This window comes from Cyanistes caeruleus, chromosome 15 (assembly GCF_971803275.1).
Source record: "Cyanistes caeruleus chromosome 15, bCyaCae1.hap1.1, whole genome shotgun sequence".
NCBI classification, from domain to species: domain Eukaryota; kingdom Metazoa; phylum Chordata; class Aves; order Passeriformes; family Paridae; genus Cyanistes; species Cyanistes caeruleus.
In genome coordinates, this window is record NC_141715.1 from 8,638,302 (window position 1) to 8,665,085 (window position 26,784).

The 26,784-nt window shown below is 38.6% G+C and overlaps 1 protein-coding gene across 1 annotated transcript in view; it reads left to right on the forward strand.

The window, feature by feature from the left end:
• Positions 1-3,872: 3,872 nt before the first annotated feature.
• The window catches only part of TRPC7 (transient receptor potential cation channel subfamily C member 7), a 95,971-nt gene continuing 73,059 nt past the window's right edge, over positions 3,873-26,784 (forward strand). The window contains exons 1-3 of the mRNA XM_086852167.1: positions 3,873-3,973; positions 21,961-22,061; positions 24,749-24,861. The gene's annotated coding sequence lies outside the window, so the exon portion shown is untranslated. The remainder of the gene's footprint in view (positions 3,974-21,960; positions 22,062-24,748; positions 24,862-26,784) is intronic.

Here is a 26,784-nt window from a genome sequence, read left to right on the forward strand (position 1 = left end):
CTGAATTCCTTGCTTTATTTTTTCATCTATTTTTCATCTATTCTATTTTACTCAGTACTCTTCCACCCACCATACTCTGGTAGGGTATGCATGCAGAATATAAATGTTTTGAGGATAGGAATAATTGAGTAGAGAAAGAACAATGATAATTAATGGGGGACTTTGGGTGACATTTATTGCCTCTTCTCTGATCAATATACTTATAGTTGGTGAACAATGTCATGGAATAATTAAAAAAGCAACTAGCATATGTCCTTTTTCTCAAGGCAAGGAACTTAATCATGCATCATTTTTCTACATCTGTCACGAGATTGTAGGTGCTGACACCTTTGAGTTGTTAGTTATTTTGCTCTGTAATTTTTTGAGTATGAAAGCAACCCTTAGCAAAAAATAATAGGAATCTAAAACATTGTTCTTGAACTTTTACCTACAAATTATTATAAATATATTCCTGAATAAGGCAACATTCAAGAAATAATAAATGCCAATCCCAAGCATATCTTTCTTTTTGTTGTCTATTTACATTCCTTTAACTTATTTTCTTTTAAGAACAACTAGATTCTATTAGCAGTAATGGATGAAAGAGAGGGAAATAATAGATAAGAGAGGGAAAATCTACCACCCACATATCTCATATACCACAATTCAGAATGTCTGCACTACAAACAGACAGAGGAAGGGTGAAGCAAGGAGCTGGCTGGTTTTGTTTTTGTTTTTAGGATGCAATCTAGAATACAAGATGACCTACATTCCTGCTGTACCAATAGTTAAAACAAAATACGAACAAAGAAAACACAGTTCTAACCCAGAAAGAGTTTAATGGAGTAATTTTGATTTATGATTGCTACTTTATTTTTCATTGTTGTAAGCCCCCATCAGCCAATATGACCAATCCTTCTTGTCCATTTTTCTTGTCAATCATCTGCTAAGAGTTTCAGACTCCAATTTTAAACAGTGGATCTTTTGTTATCAGAAATCAGCTTTATCTTGAAAACAGTTATCTCTTAAATTACCATCATGGGAGGGTGGACTGGAGAAGGTTTATTTTCCAATTTTTTCTCCAAGAGCTTGCCTTTTATGCACAAAGCCTATGGAAGAAAAGGTATCGTTAACACAGCATCGAAGAATCCAAAGAAATTATAACCTTTCCTCAAAACAGGGGTGACTGTTTATGAACAATTCATTTAATTTTTAGTCACCTTCTCCTTTCAAATGAAAAGCAATAGAAATGCATGTCAAAGAAACCAATCATGGTAAAAATCTGTGCAATACACAGACTCTAATAGAAAGAGATGATGGTACAAAGGGCTGAAAAAAGCAGCTCTTCTTTCTTTTTCTCTCTTTTGTTGGGAACACAAAGATAAGTGCTTGCAATCAGATGATTTTAATGAACAATCCAGTTGTTTGGTCTGGATGGTATATTTCAGATGCAATCTGTAGAAGGTGTTTGAATATGAACTGGTTCCTTCCTAAACGTTGACTCACGTGGCAGGAGCTGTCAGGGCAGCCCTGCTGCAGTGGATGTGCCTTCTCCAGAGAGTGCAGGCAAAGTGGTGGGAGAGAGCCCTTGCAGGAAAAACAGTGCTTTTCTCTGAGAAACTCCATCTGCACTGGAGAGAATGCCTGTGGTGATTATAAGATTCCTAAGCTCTGGTGCTAAGCATTCTGCTGTGTGCAATCAAACTAATACACAAGTATGAGGACATAATGTGATCTTTGTTGCACTTACTAGCTTGTTTTGGGAATGTCTGTGTGGGAGGCCTGATGTAGAAGTGGGAGACAGAAGATCACTGGTAGGAGCAATTGAGCATCATGTTATCAAGAGATTCAACTGGTAAGTACAAAGAAAATCTTCAATAATCAGTGAAACTATCTGCTAGCAAGATGCTTGAGGAGTGTTTTACCAAACTCATAAACAGGTCTCTTAAAATTCCAGGTAAGTTTTGAGAAACTCAGTATTTGTGGGCAGCATTTGCTGCTAGTCATGGGACTCTTTCCCTACATATTTTGTTACCACAATCTTTTTGATGATATATTTTTAAAAAATCTGGCCTCAAGCCATGCTTTTTCCCTGGAGGGCCTGCCTTTTTCTGCTTTCCATCGCTTCAAAATCCAAGCAAGTATTTGCAAAACCTGAACATTACATTTATGCAATCAAGTGAATATTCTCTCAAAAGCAAAGTATAAAAAGTAGCTCTCTTTGTAGAGAAGTTGAGAGTACTCCAGTGTCTGAAGAATATCTATATTGTGAATAATATATTATATAATATAGTATAAATAATTACAACATTCCTTTTCTCTCACTAATGGTTCTATAACTTGTATTATTACTTCTTTTCTTATGAATTGAAGCATGTCCTTGGAGCTTTGTGAGGGAATTCATATCTGCTATCTAGATCTGGGGAGGAGAAGAAAAATTCATATTCACTTAAAACATACCATAGTGAAGTATAGAAATAATAACTAGTTGGAAAATTAAAGTGATTTCCATGGTTAGTATTTTGTGTGTAGTTTTGACTGTAAATACTAAGGGCTCACATTGGATCTAAAAATATAGATTTCTAGCTTTATGTTTAAATTAAAAAGATTAAATATAGGTGTTAGAGGTCTCCTGGATGATTATGCAGTTGTGCTTAGTCCTCATCTACTGAAGAAGTTGTATTTTCACCAGTCTGTTTCAGTAATTTAGTACTGACTGTGCATTTCTCTGCTGGACCTTCATGAAGAGCACAAAGAGCCCTCTCAATTCCATGAAGCGAGAGTCACTCTCTCAGCTGGCTGTGTAGAGGGATTGCATTTGGAAAGAACTGGCATCTCATTGTGGTTTTGTACTGCTTAGGGCTACAACGTACAGGTGTACTTCTGCAGCCTGTACCTGATGGTGACCTCCTATGAGTTTACAGACATGGAAAATCCTAGGATGCTTTAGGAAATGTCTCCTAGGAAATTGCTGTTGAAGGAAGCTCAGCTTTGTATCATTATTTCTGTTCTTTTGGGTATGCATATTTATCTGCCCCTTTACAATCAGGGTCCTTGTTTGACTGTTTTTCCTCAGCGTGAATCTTGAACAGAGCATAGTACAGCAAATGTGAATTTCAGTTCTTTGCCTTAAGAGATACACCCTCAGATTTCTGGCTGGAAGACTCTAGGGATTGATGCATGACATTTTCTTGAGATAGTAATGCAGAGTAATTAAAAAACACAAGTCACGAATAAAAACATAACTTGAACAAAACCCAGAATTAAAATGCATATTTTATCTCTTTCATCTAGCCCTCTTATCAAAATGATAATGCTCTGTCTAGCTTGAAATGTTAATTGCACTCTATAGGTAAAGGATCAGGGGGAAATGTGCACATGAAGGTTCAGCTTTGCAGGTCTGCATTTCCCTGCTGTGAGTGGCACTGGGCCCACGCGAGTCTTGCTGGAACAGGAGCGACCTTTGTACCTCAGCTCTAAACCAAACCGAGTTCCTCCACCGTCCACAGAATCACACAATGGTTTGCGTTGTGTCCTGGGGTGACTTTATGGTGCTTGTATCCCCAGCTGTGTGTTCTGTTTGTGTGACATATCAGTTCTGCACCTTTCAGACTGGTTCTAGAGTGAAGGGGGGACAGAAGAAGCCGCAGTTTGTGCTCAGGAGCGGCGCTCACAGCCCCGCAGGCTGCTCCGGCCTGTGCTGTCCGCAGCACGGACAGACAGCGGGACACCGCTCTCCTGTGCTTGCAGTCAGATTTAAGTGAGCTGAGGCACAGAAGTCCCCCAGACTGGTTTTTCTTTTTCTTTGGATCTGTTCAAACCTGCTCTGGACTGAAACCCCAGACAGACCCCAGGAGCTCACCCCTGTGGCCCACCGGGGCCTGGGCCTCGGCACTTTCCAGAGCAGGAGGCTCTGATAAGAGACTGAGCAGGCCGAGCTATACCCCATGAAAAGGACTTTTCTGGGTTTGACATCTCTTCAGAACTGCAAGAGGTTTCATTGCTTAATATTATTCATTTTCTTATGCTTGTGAATACTTTGCTTGTTAAATGAACAGTTTTTTCCACTTTTCTCCAAAGAATTCTTTTGGGACCAGTTGTGGGAGGGGCCCCTTGAATTTGCTTTCTAGAGGGAAGCTCCCATTTGGAGGCTTCCTCCCAAAATTTGCCCTAAACCAGGACAGGTTGGAACAGACTGAAAGTTCATCCAGTTCTACCCCCCTGCCATGGGCAGGGACATCTTTGTCTAGACCAGGTTGCTCCAAGCCATGTCCAGCCTGGCCATCTTTTCCTTTTTCAAGCTAAACAAATGCATTTTGCTTTCAGATGATAAAATAAATCAATATTTAACATAAAAGGTTTTGCAATTTCTCTTGCATTTTTCTTTTCCCTGTTTCTGTAGTCCTGAAGTTGAGAAAATCCTACATTACTGCTCCTTGGTCCCTTTCCTAATGAGAGAAATTAAATTCAACTTATGTGAACTACTGTGAACTCACGCAGTTCTTTGGGGAAGGGGAAGAACACCCAAAATTCACGGCAGCACTGGTCTCTTGAACAGAAAAAGACAATACCTGCTGAAAAATATAATATTCCAAGAATATGAGTGCTGGATATGATGGATGCTGACAGATAGATGAGAGTAAACAAGGTAATAGGAAGATATTTGTCAGTATGACAGGGGCTGATCTTCACATGCCCGAAGGCAGACTCCTATCAAGAGCAAAAAATCTTGAATCTCCATGAGTGGTAAAAATGGGGGGGTTGAGAATAAACAATGAGGTGATCTAGCAAAGTTTTGGGAAGCTCAGTAAGGAAGAAGGATGGTAAGCAAGATGGTGATGTGTCTTTCGAAATCTGACATGCAGATGGAGGGAGGGCTTGTGGATGGTTCAGAGCTGTGCCAAGTGCTCTGTGCTGGGGGGATGAGCTGGCCCAGAGGGACCAGGCAAGGCTGAACACTCTGTTTATGCCAGCAGAAATTGTAGTGAGGAAGGCAGTAAAACATGTAGAAATAGAGATGTCACACCAACAGGCCGGGCAAGGAAAATGATCTTGCAGTAAAATTCAGAGTGAAAAAAAGAAAAAAAACATGGTAAAGAGATGAAAACTTGAAGAACATTTTGCCTTGGGAAATCTAGGAAAAGCTCTATTTTCTGGAAAACTTTCAGTTTTGGATATAAGGTACATAAAAATCTCTGTGACCTAAAAGGGGAAATGAAGGTGTTGCCTAGGAAGTAGGACTGGATGACTGCTGTCTACAGTAAGATAATAGAAGATTTGGGACGATTATGGAAATTCCTGGGTTTAGCTATACTGGCCTTGAAACAGTTGATAAAAGCTATTAAAGGAAGATTCCATAAAGATCACTACGATGCTTTAGAGAAATAGCAATTAGTTAAATAGCTAAATTTTCTCATTTTTGGGAACTGGATCAACTTTCTTTCTTTCTGTTTCAAATGTAAAACATGCTGCCTTGCTTGAGAAACAGGAAAATACATTTGTGTCACTGTTTTAAGTACCTAAAACTTATTTTAAATTTCTGTTATTATTAAAAACTAAATTTTGTTTGTATATATAAATGGCAGACCTGTGGATAACTTCTACTTTCTTGTCCTTTCATTCTGCTGTTCCACTGCTCTCTCTTCTTTAATTCCATGGTCCTTTCTCTCCCTACATTTACCTACACAGAATAATTTCCAAAACTATTCCAGCTCTCTGGGATTTTTAAGGCTACTGCCTACAAGCCATCCCAGTGAGTTTTCTCTTTCAGTGCAAAACAATGTGTGTGTGTCCCTGTCCCAAAACGCCATCACCAGGCTTTGCAGCAGGGATCTCCTGGTGTTAGAGAAGGGATGAGAAATGAATAGTAATTTATTCACTCTAGTTTAATTTTTCATAGAATGAACTCTTTGTCTCCAGCTTAAGAAGAGATTTTGTGTTTATATTAAGAGGTCTACAAGGACAGATCTCTATAGTGAAGCAGCTCTTGCTGGGTACTCAAGCCATGCACTTCAAATTGTTCAGGAGCTGAAAGCTTTGGTGTCCTTGAGAAAGAACAGCTCAGTCAGCTACGGAAAACTCTGCAAATGTGGGGATTATGTTTAAAGTGTAACTTTTATTTCTATCTCTGCCACAGTTAGGTTGTGACTTGGGGAGTCTCTCTTTGTCTTGTTAGTCAAATATAAAAAATACTTCAAGTAACATTTTGTACTAATAAAAGTATTAAAGAAAGAACATCTTAAACATTCAGCAATGCATTATAGGTGGGGACTGCTCAATGCTGTGGTGTTCTCCCATGTGTGGTATAGAGCTGTTCTTACATCAGTGGTTTGGATGAGTCACTCTTACATTTCTCTCACAGGGACTGGAACTTTTTGTTTTGGATCTAGACACCGTCATTCAGCAATGTTTATATAGTGAGGTTTTCTATTTTAAGTCAGTTTCTATTTCCTTCCTGGCTATGTTTAAAGCATATTTATTACTAGAGTCCATTTCCAGAGTAACTGAATGAATATAGCTTTTTTAACATTCCATAAATTAGAAATATTTTTTGCTTTATTGCTTAGTGCAGCTGTTCCATTTATTACCTTTTTTTTGGGGAGAAAAATACTTTGGATCTCTCATTTGCAAGTAATTTACTGCAGGTTGGATCATTTTATTTTATTCAGCTTTAGCTTCCCACATGGCAATGGAAAGAATCAAAAATTTAAGAAGACACATTTTGGCATTGCATAAAAACACTGGGTTTTGTTTGGCTCCTAATTTCAGTTTCAGCTCTTGCTGTTGCTGCTGTCTGACAACTAGAACAGAATTGTCAGAATTTCTTCTGTATTAGAGGTCACAGTCAGGGTAAACAAATGCTGATGTACTTGTAAATTATAAAGTTTGCCTTAAAAGGGTAATCATGCAGGCCTAATCTCATCAAAATATAAGTAAGTGTCCTTGTAGCAGATCTCTGAGGTCATTTGAGACACCTTGAGGAAACAGAGATCCCCTGTGCCTTTTCTGCCTCTGATTCCCAAACTAAGCAGGAGACCAGAAATATGACAAAGCCTCGTGCTTACATTAAGTCAACTTATTTTGCACAGGGGCCAAGTCCTTCTGAAAATAAGAGCAATAATCAACTTATTCCAACATCTCAAAATATTTGTCTAAGTGGTCTTGACTTCTGTCTTCCTGCTGGGGAAGTGACAGTGAGGCAGCCAGCAGCAGCTCTCGTCTTTCATCCCTCTCCCAGGGTTTTGATCCCACCTTGGCTCTTCCAGTAAACTGCTCCTTCTGTGCCCTTTGCAGGACATTCTAGTGAGCCAAATATCAAGGACAGACACTTGGATCAGAATCTTTTGCATTACTGTTGTCTGGAGTCCCAAGTCCCAAATCATTGCTGCCACCTGCTCCTTCAACTCTCATGCAGTGATGGACCTTGTCCATCCAGCTGGAGTCCAAAGTAAAGCCTGACTTTATTGAGTCAAGAGAGGTCTGTTTCTGACTTGATTAGAGCTTGAATTTCATCTTTTCTTATGGAGCCAATGAATTATCTGACTGGGTCACACATGTTAAGACTTTTAAGCCTTTTTCTCTTTGAAAAATAAAAATGCAGGAATGCTTAACTTCTAGTCTGAGAACATTTGGTTGAAAAGTCAAGCAACAAGTTTAGTAAATGACAGAAGATAAAGCCATATTCTGTTCAAGGCCAGGGATATTTGAGGGATGCCACTCTCTCCTTTCATGTACAGGCTGAATAGTAATGAAGGTAGAAACTTTTATAAAAGGAAAACAAAGCCTTCTCTCAGGATTCAGTGACTGGGAGCAGAGCCCCAAAGGCTGTTCCTGTGCTGGCTGTGTCAGTGCATCACTGAGGTGCTGCAGGGGTGTCTGAGCCTGGGGATGCTGAAGTGAGATTGCAGGAGCAGCTTCTTGCCACTCTTTTGTGTGTCTGTCTTTATTTAAAGTGTTTCTGTATGCAATTTCCCATATTGGCTCGTAAGGAACAGTTTTCATGTCTGCTGCACTGCAAACTCCTCCATCTATCCATGACTCATTGGGCAGCGCAGCACAAAGAAACAACCCAGATTAAAAATGCTTTCATACGTGGAGCTAATGGAGATTTGTTCATGTCTAAAACTTCCCCTTCACAAGAGATTTTTTTTTCTCTTTTCTTTGGCTCTCACTGGCTTACATTATCACTCCTAATCTTTTAAGACTCAGAAAAAAAACACCCTAAAGAAGATAATTAAAGAGTTTTTAGTGCAAAAGGAATGAAGGAAAGTTACCGTCATAGTCTGTCCTTACATGGCTGCTTGATTTTCCTGCTCTCTTTAAACAATATGAATTGAACCCATAGTTTGATTCCTTTCCATAGACTTATTTGTGGCTGTTTATCTTTTTCACAAGGAAAAGCCATCAATTCAGACATCATTTAATTTACTTTTATTGGAATACAATAGTAGAAACAGCTGCTTATGTGTGGATTTGATTATACAGAAAATAAATATTTTTCATGCTTTCAATAAATATGAATGGTTGCCCAATACTTCTCATTTGATTGCTGCATTTTTCAAGCTCCCTTTGAAATTACTTGAATTTTGGTATTTATCTCAAGGTGACAAGCCTGAAAATCCTCTGGGGTTTTTTGTTCTTTTGCTTAAGGATGGCTGCATGAGTCTCAGGGATGTAGCTAACACAGAAACCACAATCTTGTAGATAATTTCTTAAAGTACAATTCTATTGTGTACTTCCAATTACCATGGAAATCAAACCCCTGCTGTTGGAACCTTTCACAGCTCATTTTTCAACTTAATACATTATGAACTCTTGTTCTTCAAGTGTTATTAACTCGTCTCTCTAAAGCTTCTTTCCAGTAGTTACACACAAACACAGAATGACAGAATATCCTGAGCTGGAAGGGATCTTCAAGGATCACTGAAACCCAGCTCCTGGACAGGAGCCTGCACAGGACCACCCTAAGCATCACACAATGTGATAAAATTAGCAATATTACTAAATTAGAAAGTAACTGGTCACTCTGTGGACCTTCTAAAGCCACTTTCTACTACAGGACAGTAATTATAGCTCATTTCTTGCAGATTCTCATTCAATATGCACAGGGTATTAGAATTGCCCATTGTAGACATCAGGTGTGAACCTTTCTGTTTGCCAGGGGACAGCTGCCACTTACCTCTATTCTAATCAAAGTATGACCAGAAAACCAAAATTGCAAAGTGGTAAATTAATTTTAAAAGCAGAAATATTACTCTTAGAGGTCATAGATATTTGTTCTTTTTATTCTGTATTCCCTCTGCAAAAGACAGTTACACGATGGCTTTTTAGAAGCTTTTGTTTTAGCACAGGAAGCACCACTGGGTTTTTCAGTGTAACCTATTTCAGCTATTATGACAGCGTGAGGATCCTGTAGTTCCACTGCAGGGTAACACACCTCTGACAAGCACCAAATGTCACCATTAGAGACTCAAAACCTGCAGCCTGCTTTTCTGGGTCTATTTACCACCGGGACTAGACTGACACACGGCAGACAGTGTGGTTGGGGCATTCTGCTGTCACTGAATGGCAAAATGAACATTGCTCATGATTTGCAGAAATTGTGTGGGAGGCAAAAGCAGCATAAATGACACACCAGGTCTATTAAAGCAGTAGCTGACGTCAGTGGCAAACTCTAGTTAAATCCTGCTGGGGAGAAGCTTTGAAAATTACAATGCCAGGTGTTGGTCTCCTTTACCATGCTAAAGTATGGATCATTAATTTTGGGCTAGGATTCAGCAGAATCAGGCTGTTTGTCCTTTCACATCCTCAGAGAGCCCCCAGTAACCAGAAAAGCACCGTAATGATGACGTAGCCTTGTGACAGGAAGGTGTCACCTTCTGTCTGTTATCAGCCAGAGCCTGCAGGACCTCAGCTCACAGAGGGATCAGCTGGGAGAAAACCTCTTATAAAATCCCAAACTTTTTACAGAGATGCATCAGTTTTGACAGGAATTCCCTTGGAAGTTTTCTCAAAGCAAGATGTGGCTAAGAGTTGTGTACAATAACCCTCTAGAGATGTGAGAGATTCAGACTGTTGGGGTTGGATTTGTGACCTGATGAGCTGCTGACCCTCAGCCCTCTCCTCAGCAGCCCACCCAAATCCCAGTAAGGCACAGTTCTAGAAGGAGGTTCATCTCCCCTTTCTGGCTCCTCAGAAGCTCAACTGGGCTGCTGTATGCATGCAGCAAGGAGTTGGGGGAATAGGAAATCATCCCTAGTGGTTTGGAAAAAGCCAAGGAGATTAATGGTCTTCTTTTTATTATGTTACTCAATACAAACTTTCCTTCTGCAGGAAGAGTTTTAGTGAGGTAACTTTTTAAGTTCAAGAGAGAAATTAAATAACACTAGAAAATATAGAGAGTTCAAACCTTTGGATGTGCTACCTGTTATTAATTCAGTAATTACTGAATTAATTACTGCACACAAGAAAACCACAATAACAACAACAAAAAAGACCACAAAATACTCCTTAGTTCAGAAATTGCTTAGAGTTTTCTGGTTTTGGTTGGGGGTTTTTAGTAGCAAAAATCTGCAATGAAGCATTCTTTTGAATACTCCCATTGCTCTGGTGGTGCTCAACATGATGGGGAAATTGTTTGGTAGGAAATGAAATGCTAATTGTACCTAAAAAAGGCAGCATCTCTTCCATCTGCATAACCTGACTTTTATGGCTGTCAATAACATATCAAACCTCTAAACAGACAAGCCTAGTGTTTATGAAAACAATCTTGCCTTGAAATTGTGAATAGAGCAGAGCTTTTTTGGTTTTGAACAGAATTTTTACCTTGGAGCAGCTGATCCATTTGCTGGGAACCAGGACAGAAGTGGGGTTGGTATCGCTTAAATGAGACTGGGAAAGGAAAAAACTTTGCTAGTCACTAAGGAGTGCGTATTGCACTGGAAACTGTGCAAATTTCATCTTACATAAAGGGTATTGTCAATTACAGATAATCCTTGCTAATTAAGTATTGATCTCTTTTGCTTTTTATGTATGGCAGCAGGAACAAAGCCTGTCCCCATGTAGCTGCTCCAGCTTTGTTTGGCACTTTAAAAGGCACAGTCCATTTGAGTAGCACTCCCTCTGTGTTGGTAGGTTAGATGCAACTCCCTGTGGGTCAGCTCTACCTCTTCAGCTGTAAATGTAGGTCAGCTGCCTGCCATGAGTCTGCTCCTTATCTGTAAAAGCACACGTCCTCACACGCAACTTCCCAGCGTGCTGCATTCATCTGTCCTGTGAGAAAGCTCATTTTTCTGGAGCAGAGAGCTGATTTTGTGCCATTAGCAGCGTTACCAGCCCCCTTCTATCTGTCCTGGCCTACCTCTGTCAGCAGCCCCTTGTGACACAGCTGCTGCCAACATCCTGCCTGCTGGGGCACAGCCAGGATACCCTCAAGGCCAGTGCCCGGCATTTGTGCTGCATCACTGTGATGTGGATGTTTTCTTCCACCATTTAAAAGAGAACAATTAAGTTACAATAAACCTCCAAACAATAACTCCTAAAAAAACAAAAAAAAAAAAAGCCAAAGCATGCAACCAAAACAAAGTCCCACCAACTGGTAATGCTGGAGAGGCAAATTAAGTGACTGTGGCACCAGTTTAAATGAAGCAGTTCAGCAAAGGGTTAAAAGATGTTAAAAGAGAATTAAAATCAGTAGGTCCTACCCACTACCCAATTTTACAGCTGTGTGTAGGACTTGCTGTTGAGATTTACAGGTATGAAAACTCAGTTCTGGAAGGAAAATGAATGGTGAGTTGATTGAAAGTAATATTTCACACCACTGGAATTAAAGACATGTCCAGTGCCAAACCATCTACAAGGGCTGGTAATGCACAAGGAAATGAATTTTTGCTGTGAAGGTGACTGAGCACTGGCACAGGCTGCAGAGAAGCCAGGAGCTCTGCACCCTTAGAGATACTGGAAAGCTGCCTGGACACAGTCCTGGGCACAGCTGGCCCTGGGTGGCCCTGTTTGAGTAGAGTCTTGGACCATTTGAGCTCCAGATGTCCCTTCTAACCCCAAGCAGCCTTTTATTCTGTGAATTCAAAATGTGTGGCTTAAAATGAGCACAGCAGTCCTTGTTAAAATTTCTTCATTAACTGCATAACTGTTGTGACCAGACTCTCTTGGGTTTGTGTCTTGCCTCATTATTTGTTCAGCCAAGAAATTCCTTTACTTTCCATCCAGGCTGGTGCTGAACACTTTCTGTGAGTTTTCTGCCCTAAGCTACTTTGGGGTTTTCAAACCTGAAGCCAGATTGGTTTTGTCCTCAGCATGATTCTGCCTGACTCGTGCACTTGTGACCTCCTCCAGAGCAGACTGTGGGGGAGCATGTCCTAGAAATCACCTGTAATCACCATTTAAGAGGAATCTGATTTCCATATTCTTTCCAATCTCTGTGTGTTTTCAAAGGGATTTTTTCTTTTTGTTTTGCTATTGCTTTTTTTTTTCCTTACCTTCAAGCACCATTAAGAAGCCCCCTGCAGTTTTGCCTCATCTCTCTGTGTCTATTGCTGTTGGTTTACAGAAACAATGGCTTTCTGTGATCCATGTATTTATCTACTGAAACATGATCAGGAAACTTTTTTCTCTGAAAGCACTTAAGTTTTTCCCCTTAAGAAATACATCAACTCTCCTGTATTATTCTAAATCCCTCTTTAATAGGAATTTAATATTGCTTTCCCTTTCATTAAATAACTACTTCACCATCTCCAAAATAGCTATTTTAACATGAAAAAAAGCCATATTTCCTGCCCATAGCAGGGGGGTTAGAACTAGGTGATCTGTAAGGTCCCTTCTAACCCAAAACATTTTGTGATTATATTAAATTAATTTGGCGTATTTTCCTGCTGTTGATACAAACCCCTGTGTAGCTTCTCCTGCTCAGTTTCCCCTGTTCCCATCATTTTGCCTCAATAGAAATCCACTAGTAGTAGTTCAAAAAACATAAGCTCTAGGAGGAAAGTTTTCCTTTTCTTAGGCAACACATAGTTATCTACTCCTCATTTCATATGGAACTTGTTTTCCCATTAGGCTTACAAGGGGCTGCAGTTGTATCCTTCCCTTCAATCTCCCCCCCCCCCCAAAAAAAAAAAAAACTCATGTTGGATTTGCTTTCTGGTCATTTAAGAAAATTAGTTCAGAGCAAAACATCACCAAGTTGCCATATCTGGAAACTGCATTCTGATGTTTATGTACCTACACAGGGCTGGCTCCAGTCTTGTGGCAAACACTCTGTTTTTCTTGTGATGCCTTAAGATTTAAGCTTTAATATTTTTTAAATCCTGTACTGCATTAGTGCAAAAATCTAAACTCCATATAAAGTGTTAGTTAACTGTCTTCACATTTTGGTCAGACAAAACAATCCCTCTAGGCCCAAAATTCAAGGACCCTCTATTGCCTAAGGCCCCAGAAAGTATAAACAAAAGTGAACTGGGAGGAAGTAAACTGGGGGTATATGAGTTCATTACCTGAAGCTGTAATTGGAGGATTAACCCCTGTCATGCAAATAGACCAAACTTTTATCTATCTGAAAAACCATTGACCATTGTCCATCCTGAGTGCAGCCTCTGGGAGGCTTTTGACTGCCCAAGGTGCACCTATTGAAAGCCTTTATTAAATATCCACTTTATTCTCTTAACCCTGCCTAGCCTCTGTTCTAGGTAGCCACCCCAAGGCATCACTTGCCGTAGTGGAAGAGAGGGTGAGCACTGCAGTGCTCTGATCCTGGCCCCAGGAACAGTGAAGCTGCTGTAGTGATGTGTTGGGCTCTCTGTTCTGTGTAACAAGGTGAGGCACACACACAAGCTGCTCGGGATGTTTGCTCAGGATTTCTGCTTAAAGACAGGAACTGGCTTGGCAGCCACCTTAAAATTAACAGACTCAGATTTGGTGTAACAAGGATTTTTTCCCATGCTGCAAAAACATTTCTCTTTGAAACTTTTTTATTTTAGGTTTTGACAGAGTAAAACAATCTTATGGTCCCTGCATTTTTATAAGGAATGATTATTCTTCTGCTCTTTATTCCTGCAGTTCAAACAGTAATATTTGAAAGACTTATTGTGAACAAAGCAGGGAGATTTTCCTTATTTAATTCAGTATTCAAAGTGAGTAGAGACAAAAGATTCTCACCCTTCTCATAGTTAAAGCAGCAGACTGGAGAAGCAGGTGGTGTGCACAGTTTCTCAAAACTGAAATAAATCTGAAAGCATAAAGTGGCCACAGTGACCTCTGTCTGTACAAATTACTCAGGCTGGTTTAGCTAAAACCACTCTCGATTCCTGAAAGAAAACCCTTCAGAAAAGGATTTTGAAAAGGCATTTCCTTGATCTGAGCCTGAGCAGGACCTCCAGTGCTACCTTCTGGATCTTCCCATGGAACTCTCTCAGCAAAGGAAGCATTAGGCTCTGACCATGGTTAGCCTTTTTCAAAATAATAATGAAAAAACATCTAAAAAATTCTGTGCTTGTTGTAAATGTGAACCAAAATACATAAACCTGTCTCTAGTTATCAACTCAGCATCTTTATTTATGAGAAAAAGAGGGGCAGGAGAGCTTCAGGAGGAGCATCATTCACAATATCTGGATTGCTCTGGGTAACCAGCCTCAAGGGAAGCCCTGTAAACTCAGTGCCCTTTCTGCTTACTGGGTTTGACAGCCTTTGGTCATTTACTGGTGTCACTGAGCCACAGACTGCTGAAAAGTCCCCTGGGTTCCTATTTTTACTGTGTGCACTGCACAGATGGACAAACCCACCGGTCATCCATTGAGTATTCTCTTAAAGTTCTGAACTGGCGGAGAAAATGGTGCTGGTTTCCATCAGAACTTTGAAAAAGAAAAATTTCTCTCTTCTCCCATTATCACCCTGATAAATCTCTGTAAGATGCACCTTCTCACCTTTCCAAGTTTCTCTGAAGAAAAGCATAAGGCAAATGGCTTTCATGAATCATCTCTTATTGACAAGACTGTCTACCTGTGTTTCAGGGAGATAAGGGCTTTTTATCTGACTATCAAAGTTGGTTGTGGACAGAATGCATATGGCTAGAGTTCACAAAATGTTCTTTTTCCACTGCTTTAAGATGCACAGATGCTAACAAATAAAACTGTTCATAGAAAGATGACTTACTTAATAATACATTTTATGAGTCTTGGCCACAAGCCTTGTCTTAGTACAATGAAGCACCTCCTAAAGATTGAGATGAGTTGAAAATTACACCACTGATGAAATCAGCATTTTGTAGCATTGTTGCTGATATGGTTGGCACTGTTTTCCAGTGATGGTTCAGTCCAGGTCCATGAAAATGACTCCAAGGGCAACACAGACTCCTTTTGTTTCCTCCAGGTGTTGGCTGCTGTCTGTACCGTGCCAGGCTGAAGGCTGTCTTATACCATCAGGTTATGGGTGCCACTCCAATAATGCTCAGTTGGTGTGTGATTATCAGAAGATAAAAAACCTAATCTGGCTTAATTTGAAACTTTACTGAATCTCATGGATTTTGTAACAAAACTCCTGCTGATTCCAGAAAAAGGACAAACAAGCTTTGTAAAGATCAAGAAGATCTGACCTGCCTATTTGTTTAAATGATCATTATAAAAAGGATTTTCATTTAATAATCTTTATTCCAATCACCACTGTGAAATCATGATAATAGATAAAGCATCAGCCACCATGTGTTATTCATTAAGCTCTGCAAGCTCAACTGCAAGTGCAAAATCCACAGTAATTGCATTTGGGTAATTTTTTCAGGAAATATTTTTGCACAGCAGACATCTTCCCAGACAATTTATTTGCAAAATACTGACTTGTTGCTGGTTGGCATAAAAAGAGAGTTAGAACAATCAGGATTCATGCTCATGCAGTCTGGTCTCACTTTTCTACAGCTGAGACTGCTTTTTCTGGCTGAGCTTGAAAGAAGAATTTAAAAGTGATGGGTCATTGACTGCTGGCTCCAACAAGAAGGACTGAAATCGGTTTGAGGTTTAAAGTGCAGTATTAGGACAGAGAAAGATTTAGGGTGATAATATTTCAGGGAAAGGCTTCTAAACAAATCTAAGGTTTTGGAACAAAAGCCAAGGCAAAGAGGAGCTGTCAGGCTTGATTTGGGATAAGAGGACAACAGGCTAGGTAGACTGTAAATTATCTAGCCCTTTTATTGATAGAAATTTAGAAATTAAGCAAAAGCCCTAAATATTGTGTTCTGAGGTTAAGGAAGATGAAAGACATCCTCATCTGATGAATAAATTTAATTCTAAAGTTAGTCAGTTGTGAACTCTCCAAATTCAGGATTATCTTGCTGGATGGATGCACACAGGACAATCACCTTGTGGCAAGTGTTCAATCTGAGCCTCCCCTACTACAGATCAGGTATTTTGTAAATAGTAACTTTATTCTTTAAAAGTCTTTATGACTTTTTTTGTCTGTAAGTATACCTTAAATCATTGCCTACATTAGGGTCTTGTCAGGAGGAGAAGAGGTATGCTGGGAATAGATTTAAGGCATCTAAACAAAGCACATCTCACCCTGGGAGTGCTTAATTCTTTCCTTTGACAGAAAGAGAGACTGTATGTCCAGTTCAGACTGCCATTACATCCTCTCTCTGTAAACCCCTAATGTCAGGCAAGATGAATCCCACCCCCAGGAGGTACAGAAAGGAGGCAGAGATTTGCTACAGCAATTTTTTTCTGTAATGAAAAAGGAAAGGAAACCTGTGGGAAGGCAAAGCTCAGGCTGAGTTGTGAGGGATCAATGGAAGCTTCATTGGATTGATTCATTGGGGGGAAATGACAGAAGGAAGGATGACCTGCTGCAGGTGAATAATTGCTGGGTAATTTCTGGGGGATCTCAGTTAATGGAGTTGCAGCATAATTAAACCTCATCATTCATAGCGTCCCTTGACTGCTTCTTTGAACAGTAAATAGAGGAGGGAGGCAAATAGTACAAACTCTGACAGGTAAGTGGGCTGTTCACATTAATGAGCATGAATTGTGCAGCAACTGCAGCCAGCAGTGGCATCAGGCTGGGGAGGAACAGGGAGCCTTACCACAACTGTTCTCCTCAACGATTAGGAAAGGCCTTTTGAGGAAAGCTTTTTGTTTTTAAGCACAAAGTGAAGACAAAAATGATGCCTAAAATGTGATCTGAAGGGTTTTGAAAATAATACACAGCATAAGAATGCTGCCAGGCTGGTGTATTGAGGCTTGGGAAGAGCACTGTGCATATGAAGTGTGTGTGACACTATTTATTCCACTCTTTGAGCTTTGCTTTAATATGGGGAGAAATTAAATCCTGAGGTCAAATGAGAAGGCTCATATATAATCAAAACAAAGTAGGTTAGAGGAATATAAGCCAAACTGGCTGAAACAATGACTGGCATTTTTTTAAAAAAACATAATTTCAAAAGTTTTTACTGAAAAACTGGTGCATACTGTGTCAGATTATCATCCTCCCAACCTGTGTTTGAGTAAAAAGTATCTTCTTTCATTTTTTCCTGCTCTTACCACATATGGATCCATCCTCTAACCTACTTGGGTAGTTGTGGCACTGTTTGAAGAATAAATAGTTATCTGATCCCTGAGTCCAAGCTGAACAGGATGAGAAAGGAGAAAAGAGTGAACCTACTTTCCAGCACGATTTCAATGATCACATTTTTTCCTCCTAAGTAAATTTCTAATCAAAAAAAGAAGAGAATGTTTTTCTACCAATGTCCTTTAGCCAGTACCACCTGTTTCTTAATGGCAGGGAAGGTTATGTGGAAGGTTATATTTATATTAAATAACCACAGATGTGTTCCAGAAAGAAACTGCCTCTGCAGGTTCAGTGCATACCATTTTATATTGCCTTATGTGCAGAAAGCAATATGCTTTAGTATTGATGTTTGAAAAAATTGTGTCATAGTTGATCCTCTTTTCTCAAATATTTGTATATTTTTTTTATCTATCCACAACGGAGACCAAATTGCTCAAAACTCAGTCACCTCATGCAAAATTCTTAAATGTCACTGTTGATTATTACATGGATTAAAATCAGAATATAAACATGAGGTATTTATCATACCAGTTAGATTCACTAAGATTTGCTGTGAAATTCAGAATTTAAAAGACAGGAGAGACTTCCAAGCCTTTCAACATTGTTTGAAAGGTATGTTAAATTTTTACTGCTTTCTTGTGATAATGTATCATGTATCTATTGTTCATAAATCCTGTTATCTTGCAACCTTCCTTGCAAAACAGGAGCATGTCAAGTGTTACTTTAAATGACTTACAGAGGTACTCAACAAGGTGAAATGAAAGACCTATTTCCCTTCCTTTCAAAGATGACACCATTGACATTTTGTTTTCATCATGAAACAAGTATGTGGTTTCAAGAATGCTCAAATGCTGCTGCCTTTAAAATGAAGTGCATATCAAATGCACTGAGGGAGTAATTCAAAAAACTCATTTTCCAGTATAGTAAAGAGCAAGAAATATGTGCTCTAGGCACATGAAGAAAACAAAGTAGATCAGGGTAGTTTAATGCAATGGAATAGAAATGTGTTTGAAGACAATTGGCACACACTGAATTATTGCAATAGTACCTGGGTTACGTCTGCCCCCGTTTGAACTGATGTTGAAGGAATCTGTGGTGTTGAACCCCTCAGTCACAAAGGTGCTAAGTAGATGCTGAGAGGCTGTAATGTCTTTTTGCTTGGGTACCAAGCAATAATCCCAGTGAAACATCAGTGTGCGGCTGATTCTGACTCTTTAGAACTGTAAAATGCTCCTCCTAATATTCCTGACTAGGGAAGTTTGACATCATTTCTGAAGAGTTAAGTTGTGGCTGAGTCAAATAACTCCCCATGCAGACACTTCCCATCTCCTGTGCCATACTGGGGTTTGTGCTCCAAGCTCATCCTGCACCTTGCCTGTGCTGAATCCACCAGCCAGGAGAAATGGAGATGGGAATATCAGTACTGCAGGGCTTTGCATTGCTGGGTGCAGGCCTGGTTTGTAAAGGCTGGAGAAAAGATGCTCTGATTAAGACTGCAACTTCTTAATCCAAATATCAAAACTCACAGTCAGCTTAAAACTCCTATCACTGAGCTCACTTCATATGTCAGGGACTGCACTGAGAGTGATAAGAGAAATCTCATATAATTGAAGTATTGGTGTACATTACAAAAGATGAGGTAAAGGAATAAAAGCTCTATTTTTTTCTTCAGTTTTTCTTGTCCAAGAGGAAACAAAGGCAGTGGCCAAACTGGTAATGGGCATTTAAGGCAAGTAATTGACTGCTAGCCTTCAAAAAGATTATGATGTGGGTTTATCATCTGTCATATTCTACTTAGAGCATACAATAGAATTTAATGTTGGAAGCCAGGTATCACGTATCTGATACTGATGACTACTTCAAGCAGTCTCCAGATGAACGTTTTTGTAATATCTTCATTCTGTGGGTATTTTTTTAACAGATATGAGGTAATCTTACTGCACAAATTAACTTGTCCTTGGAAGAAAACCTGACTTTACTGAATTAGAGAATATTCCCAGAAAGATGCCTATCTGTGTAACATATTGCTTAGGCTGATTTTTTTATCACTGAAAGTAAGGACTTTGTTAGGCACATCTGAAGCTCCCAGTCTGGCTGGTGTGACATGGATATTCTTTATCACAGTATTTCTGAAGGCTTAGCAATTGTCCATGTTCTGCAAACTATTTCTGACCACTGCTTACTTGGAAGACACTCAGAAGACTTTACTGGGATTCATCCACAAGCAGGTTCCTGTGTTTGGCATCTGTTTTCTACTATTATGTTCATTTTAAACAAGTATGAAACTTCTTGAAATACTGTTGAGATCTGATTTTAGTTTCTTGAGTTTGTTTGCTTTTTGGTTTGTTTTTTTTAATTCCACTGTGCCAATCACATTTCATAGCACAACAAAGATGACATTAACAGAGATTTTGTTAAAAGACAATAAGTCACACACACACAAAGATATTTGGTTGTTTCAGATATTTTTTCTTCATCTTTCTTCTGTTCTGAAAATTCACGGAAGAATATGAGGCACCCATAAATCTAAGCTTCATGATGAACACAGTCCAATGTTGCACAGAACAGCCTTTTTCTTGTGGATTTTATTTAAGGAAAGAAAAACTGTTAGGGATTAAAGTATTCAGGATGGAAGATCAAAGAAGATACAAATTAAATAAATACAGTGTCTGGAGTCTGTTGATTTCATTCAATATCCTGTGGACAAGGAATTTACTGGTGGTTTTGTGAACTAAGCTGTCATCTCTGCTAATTTTCTCTTTTGCTCAAGCAATGTGTAGACATATTATGTCAAACAAATGCATGAGATTCCTCCAGGCTAAATTTGATGCAGTTAATAAACCTTTCACTCAGCAGCTTTCAGTGGTTAATCTGGATTGTTTTACCTCCTCCTGTTGACTCTAGATGCTGCTGAGAGGGACTTTATTTTCCTGTATGAAATTTTAAGTTATTTCAAGATGTTTTTCCTTCTGATAGAGACATTGATCTGTGCTGGTGCCAATCCTTCATCTCTGTCACTGTCTCAAGACCAAAAAAAAGACCATTGTGTGGCCTTGCTCTCAAGTACTGCTGATCACACTGTGCTATTTCCAAGAGCAGCTGGTTGTGAATGGTTTCAAACAACTTTCTTGGTTTTGAAATATCTTAAATGGCTAGTTCTAAAATTTTGTGGGTTTTTTGAGGTTTAAAGTTTCTTAAATACTGCTGGAAAGTTCATCTTCAGCCCGTTTACTTTAGCTGATAACTCCAAGAGCACCGGCATCACACCAGCATCCGTAAGCGATGGGCTTTGGACAAGCTTGGTCTGGTGATAACACTGTTTACACTTCAGAGAGGAAGGAAGGCCAAGGCAGATCCAGAACAATGTTTTGAGAAGCTGACTTTCAGGCCCAGGACACATAGCAGGATGCTTTAGGACATACAGGCTGCTAGCTACAAAAGTTCACAGCATTGGTGCCGTACCAATGTCACTGCCACCAGCGCAGTCTGAGCTCTGCATGCTTGCAAGGACTCAAGTGCAAATTTAATGGAAACCCTGATTTCAAAGGCTAAGCTTTTCATTTTGTAGCTTGTACTTCAACTAGTGTGAAATTGAATGAAGCAGATCGTCATCTGTCCTGTGTTATGTGGATTCCAGTGCACAAACATTTAGGTGGAAAACCTTCTTTCAGACACGCACAGTTAATTCGGGTTCTGCTTCTTGGCTTCTGCAAATGCTCAAAGAAATTGAAAAGTCTTATCTAGTTTCTGCTGTGAAAGTGAGGAATTTTCTGCTGTGAAGGAGAGGAATTGGGAAGTGTAGCTGGGCTCTTGGGACACTGTTGATGCACAAGAGGCTCATCAGGACCACACTGGCCAGAAGGCCTTGGTGAAGGATGTTCAGAGCTGTTCTTGAGTATCCCACAGCACTAAACTGCTCAAATTATCCCTGGTGAAAAGAGGGTGACAGAAAACCCTCTTTGATATTAAGTCTGATAATATTATTACTCTGATTGTTTTGGAAACCCACAGCATAAGCATGAGGGTTTGGACTGTCATTGGTGGAGTCTGTACTCATTCCCTAAGAGGTATCCAAGATACAGCTGTGAAAGGGCCAGGAACAGTGCATATTTCTGGGGAGTGAAAAGTGGAAAAGGTTTTTGTGCTTAAAATTTTTACTAGAACTGAGAACTTGTAATATAATATTTTCCATTAAGTGGCTATTTCTCTAATATGTGGTTAAACACTTGCTTTAAAAACATACTAAAACATCAATATTTTGCATTTTTTGACTTAAAATGATGCCATATTTACAGATTATATTCTAGCATCAGACAGTGAAAATAGGTATAAAATATCTTACATTGAGAAAGCAAAAATGTCTCTTTGAGTTATAATTAATATCATGTAAAAATAATTTGTGATTTTGTACTTTTCCAGGTTTGTTCCCCCCTCCAAAAAAATCTGAAAAGAGAATTTCCCATTGTGTTCTGATCCTTAAATGGAATATTTTGGTTTATTTTCTGCCTTTCCTACATTCTGTAAGTATTTATTACATAGAGATTTTTTTTTTTCCAAACAACAAAAAACGCATTCATCTTTTTTGCGGCTTTTGTTTCAGGTCTTCATGTGTATTGATTCCCATGAACATGAATTAGCAATAAGCTTTATGTTGTTTTTCCTGTATGTACCATGTTTTAGTGAAGAGTTTTATCAATAATTTTGCCCTTAAGAATACTTCTAAAGAAATGAAAATATTGAACAATCACAATTCTGTGAATTCTCTTTAGTAATCACAAAATTGTATGCAATTTTGTACCTTGTGGGTTTCTTTTCCCTTAAGTAGTTATTTCATTTCAGCATAGAGTAAGATTTGGCATTAACAGATGTAAATGTTCTGTACTATGCAATTAGAATGAAAATCTTTTTCCTTGAAATTCTGCCAATTTACAATATTGTGAAGAGAGGAACAAAAAATAAAATGACCTGAACATTATAAAAAATCCTGAGAAAGTCTGAGAGAGAAAAAAATTAATGAAACACATTATAAGCTCTACCTGTACGCAGAATAATTTATTTTTTTCTAAATATTGGTGGGAGATATCGTATTGCTCCTCAGTTTCTACATCTTCCTTCTTCCAGAAAAACTTCACTTGACTGAATCTTTCTGATCTGTTCTGTTCTATGATACTTCTGGAGGGAGTAATATTTAATTGAAATATAAGCAATTCAGACCACATGAGTTGAAATGTTGAGAGTGGATGGACAGCACCATGAGAGAAATACGTATGCTCTGGAATCTAAATGCAATTAGAGTGAGATTCAGAAAATTAAAGTATCACGGGGGAAAATGGCCATGGGGTCTGCAACCAAATGTGTTTGGGAAGCGTGCAGGAAGTGTTGCATAAAATCTGATTACAAAAGACAGCAGAGCAAAAGGAATCAGAAGGGAAATAGAAAGAGTTTAGGGCTAATTAATATATGCTCAAGTGTAAGAATGGCCATCTGGCAACTCATCCCTAACCTGTACCCTCAGGAGAAAGGAAACCATGATGAGCAGAAAAGAAGAGCAAAAATGACTAAACCCTTGGAAGAGAGAAATGTGATAAAGAAAATAATAAAAGCCCTAGAAAGCTCTGGCAAGGGTTGTGAAGAAGCAGTAAAACATGAGAAGAGCAAAAAGGCTACCTGAAGCTTTTTTTTTGAAATAAATATCTGAGGTTGGTAACAGTTCATCACCCAATGGATCACACCAATGCTTTGGTGAGAAACAGCAGCAAAACCTCAAACAGCTGCACATGCACTTCTATAACCAACAAAGAATGCATGGGCAGTAAGGTCACACAGAGAAAATAAAGAACTGTCACCGCTGTTAAAATGTGCATCAAAAAATGCATTTACAATGGCCTCTGCAGCTGAGATATGTACAGAAGACATGATTAGAAACATCACTGTCTTTGGCTGTGATAAAACCTACTCATAACTTTTAGAAGGAAAACAATCTTTAATATAAGGAATGAAATTCTTATGTTTATTAAAAGAAGGGAGAAAAATTTCTCTTTCCAGTTTAAACTTCTCCAGCTTTTTAACTTGTAAATATTTATTTCTGTATTTGTAACTTTATAATGCCAATGAGGGTCTATAGGAAATTAAACTTACTTGCATTCCAGAGTCTCTTCTGATTCAAGTGTTAACTGTCCAATTTATTAACAAAATATTTTTATATATGTAATTATTATGCCCTTATAATGAGAAAAAATTGCACCAGATCTGATTACCATATTAATTGTTCTTGAAATAAAATGGGTTAAAAGAAATAAGTTCTTGTCAGACCAATAATATCACTGTTAGTATCTTAAATGAACTCATCACATTTGTTCTCCTGCTGCTTCTTTAATCTGAGGGTTATCACTTTTTTATGATCAGTTTTTCATTGTTGGGAGTAGACTGCTGTTAGTCTTAGTAAAGTTGTCCTGAAGCAGTTAGGTCAGTAAAAGAAGTTTCAAGAGAAAAAAAAAGGCACTAAAGTGAATAAAACTGTCTCCAATATAAAGGTTAACAGCTAGACAGAGAGTGAGTAATAAAAATGTATTCTGCTTATTATGTTTTCTAATGTGAGGAGACTTTGGCATTTATTTCATTTTTTTATGTGGAAGGATATCAAATGAGATTGTACAGCCAACAGCGTTGCTATTCATAGATACCCTTGTAAGCTGCCAGTCATCACAGCCAATAGCTCTGGAGAATGGAAAATTCATCAGATGGTGGAAGTAATATAATGATTTAAAGCAATATTTTGCCCTTCAACCCTGGGTCAAAGCTGGTTCAGGTGGGTAACATTTCAGAAATAGAAGTGCATGACATATAGGTTGGAATTATCTTCTTGAATTTTAAATTATTATGCAAGATAGGCCTATGTACTAATATCTAGAGGAGTATTAGTGGTAGGATGTCGCTACAGCTGGTTCTGTGTGGGCTTGCAAGAAAATTCAGCATGCTTTAATGAGTTAAAAGTACTGAGGAGTTTGAGCCCTTCCTCCTCCCCCTCCTTTCTTCACTGGCTTCTCCAAAAGCTCAGCAGAACTCTGCTGCTTCCCTCCTGGTCCTCTGGTTGTTTTTTCAGGTCTAGGGAGAAGGGAGCAGTGTGAAAAAAAGGTGGGAAAAGGGATAAATTCTACCAATCTTGTTCATACCCTTAATGCTTTTTTCTTTATTGTTTGTATTTCAGCTGAAGTGGTTTGAAGTGTTGGTGCTTAATACATGGATGTGATTGAAGGAAGGAGCAAGTCAAGCTTGTCAGTGACTAAACAACTAGTGTCTGGACAAAATAGTTTATCAATGGTAATGACAAAATGTTTATCAACAGAAGCAAAAGTTCTTCCAACAAATCATTGAGCTTCCATTTGTCTTGTTTTGATTGGCTGTGACAGCAATTAAGGGGTGGAAATTATTAAAAGACAGGAGAAATTACTCTGATGAGTAACTGGGCAATTAACTACTCCCAAATCAATAAAAAGTTTAATATTATGATTTCTAAACCTTTTTTTCTTCCATTTAATTTAAGCTTTCTCCCCAGAAATATTTCTTCAGCCTTTCTGTGGTGTGCCCATATAAGTGCTTGAAACACCAGATATAAGCAAACAAAAGCAGACTTTTGTTTAACATGAATATGTTAAGAATTTGCAATTCTCTTCCTCCAATATGTCTGGGAATACAACAGAATTTAAGGATAAAGAATACCAAACCCAGTAAGAACTGAAAAACTTTCAAAACTACAAACCTTGAGAGAAAATTTGAAGTCTCAATGTTTGTTCAATTTCTTGACATAACTATAAATTCCATGACTTCTAAAATTGTTTAATTCTTTCCATGGTTTTGATTCTTCAGAGAAATGTGCACTTGCTTGGGTTTTGTAGGATGCAACGATTACCATGTGTTTTCTTTAGTTAAAGGCACAGGTGAGATGAAAAATATAATAACTTGCTTCTTTCATAAGAGAATTGTTCTTGCCCCCAGTGAGGCAAGAACATTTTTGGTACACTCTACAAAAGTGCAAATATTTGATGATTTGCAGGAAAAATCACACAAGTTTTCTCTGATTTTTTAGTCAATACAACTTCAGTCAGAAGAGTTTTGTATAATATTAGAAATGGATTTCTCAGCACACTCTTTTCATATGAAACTGTTGCAATAGCAAAATGCAAAGCTAATCATGATGAAAGGCAATTTGCAGAAGTTCAGAACCTTCTGCTAAATACCTTTTAAAAGAACCATGTGTAAGAATTCTTGGTTCTGATGCTGTGGGTTTCCACTGACTCTAAGCTGGGCTTACCAGAAACCTACCTCAGTACTTGGTACACTTTTAATGTGCATTGATAATAACAGACTATAGGCACCCTCAGTCCCCTTTTTCCCTCTCACTTTCTTTGCTTTGCATGTTAATCTGGCACAATTAATTGCAATTGGGAGTGCTGTCAGTATTTTATCAGCTGCAGATTTATGAAGAGGGTAAGCTGTTGATTATTAAGATTATTAAGAAGGCCCTCCTGATAACTGAGTGCTAGACATTGCTGGGGCTTTAGGGGCCTATGGCTGGGTTTTGTTTGTTTTTTTTAAATAAAGGGGGAAAAAGGATGTGAACACAAAAATAGGAATGGTGAATGTTTTCCAGTGAAGTTACAGCACAAAAGGATCAGATGTAATTGCATCTGTACAGACACGTGGAGCAGAAATGCAGTACATAAATTCCATACCTCAATATTTTCCAGGATATATGTAGGAGAAATATGATATATATATATTTGGTCAAATCAATTCCATGCTCAATCCTAAAATTAATATTTTTCAAATTACCTGGCAAAACTGTGTAAGAAATGGAAAAAAGGCTGGTTTTGTCTAACCCTATTTCCCATTTCCCTACCCACTTAAAATCCCCAAAAAGTGAATAAATTGATGTTTTACAATTATTCCTTAGAAGCCTTAGAAGCCTTTCACTTAGAAGTGAAATATAAAGGAATACTTTTAATGTAAAAGCCTATAAACACATTAGATTTTTAATTAGTTTGTTATGGTGACAGATAAGTCAATGGCAGAAAAAGAAAAACTGAAGGAGAAAGAGTTTCACTGCCATGTTTAACCCTGGGTGACAACTTATCCCCATTGCTGCTCATTCACTCCCCTCCAGTGGGATGGGGGAGAGAATCAGGAGGGTAAAAGAGACAAAACTCATGGGTGCAGATTAAGACAGTTTAATAGGTACAGCAG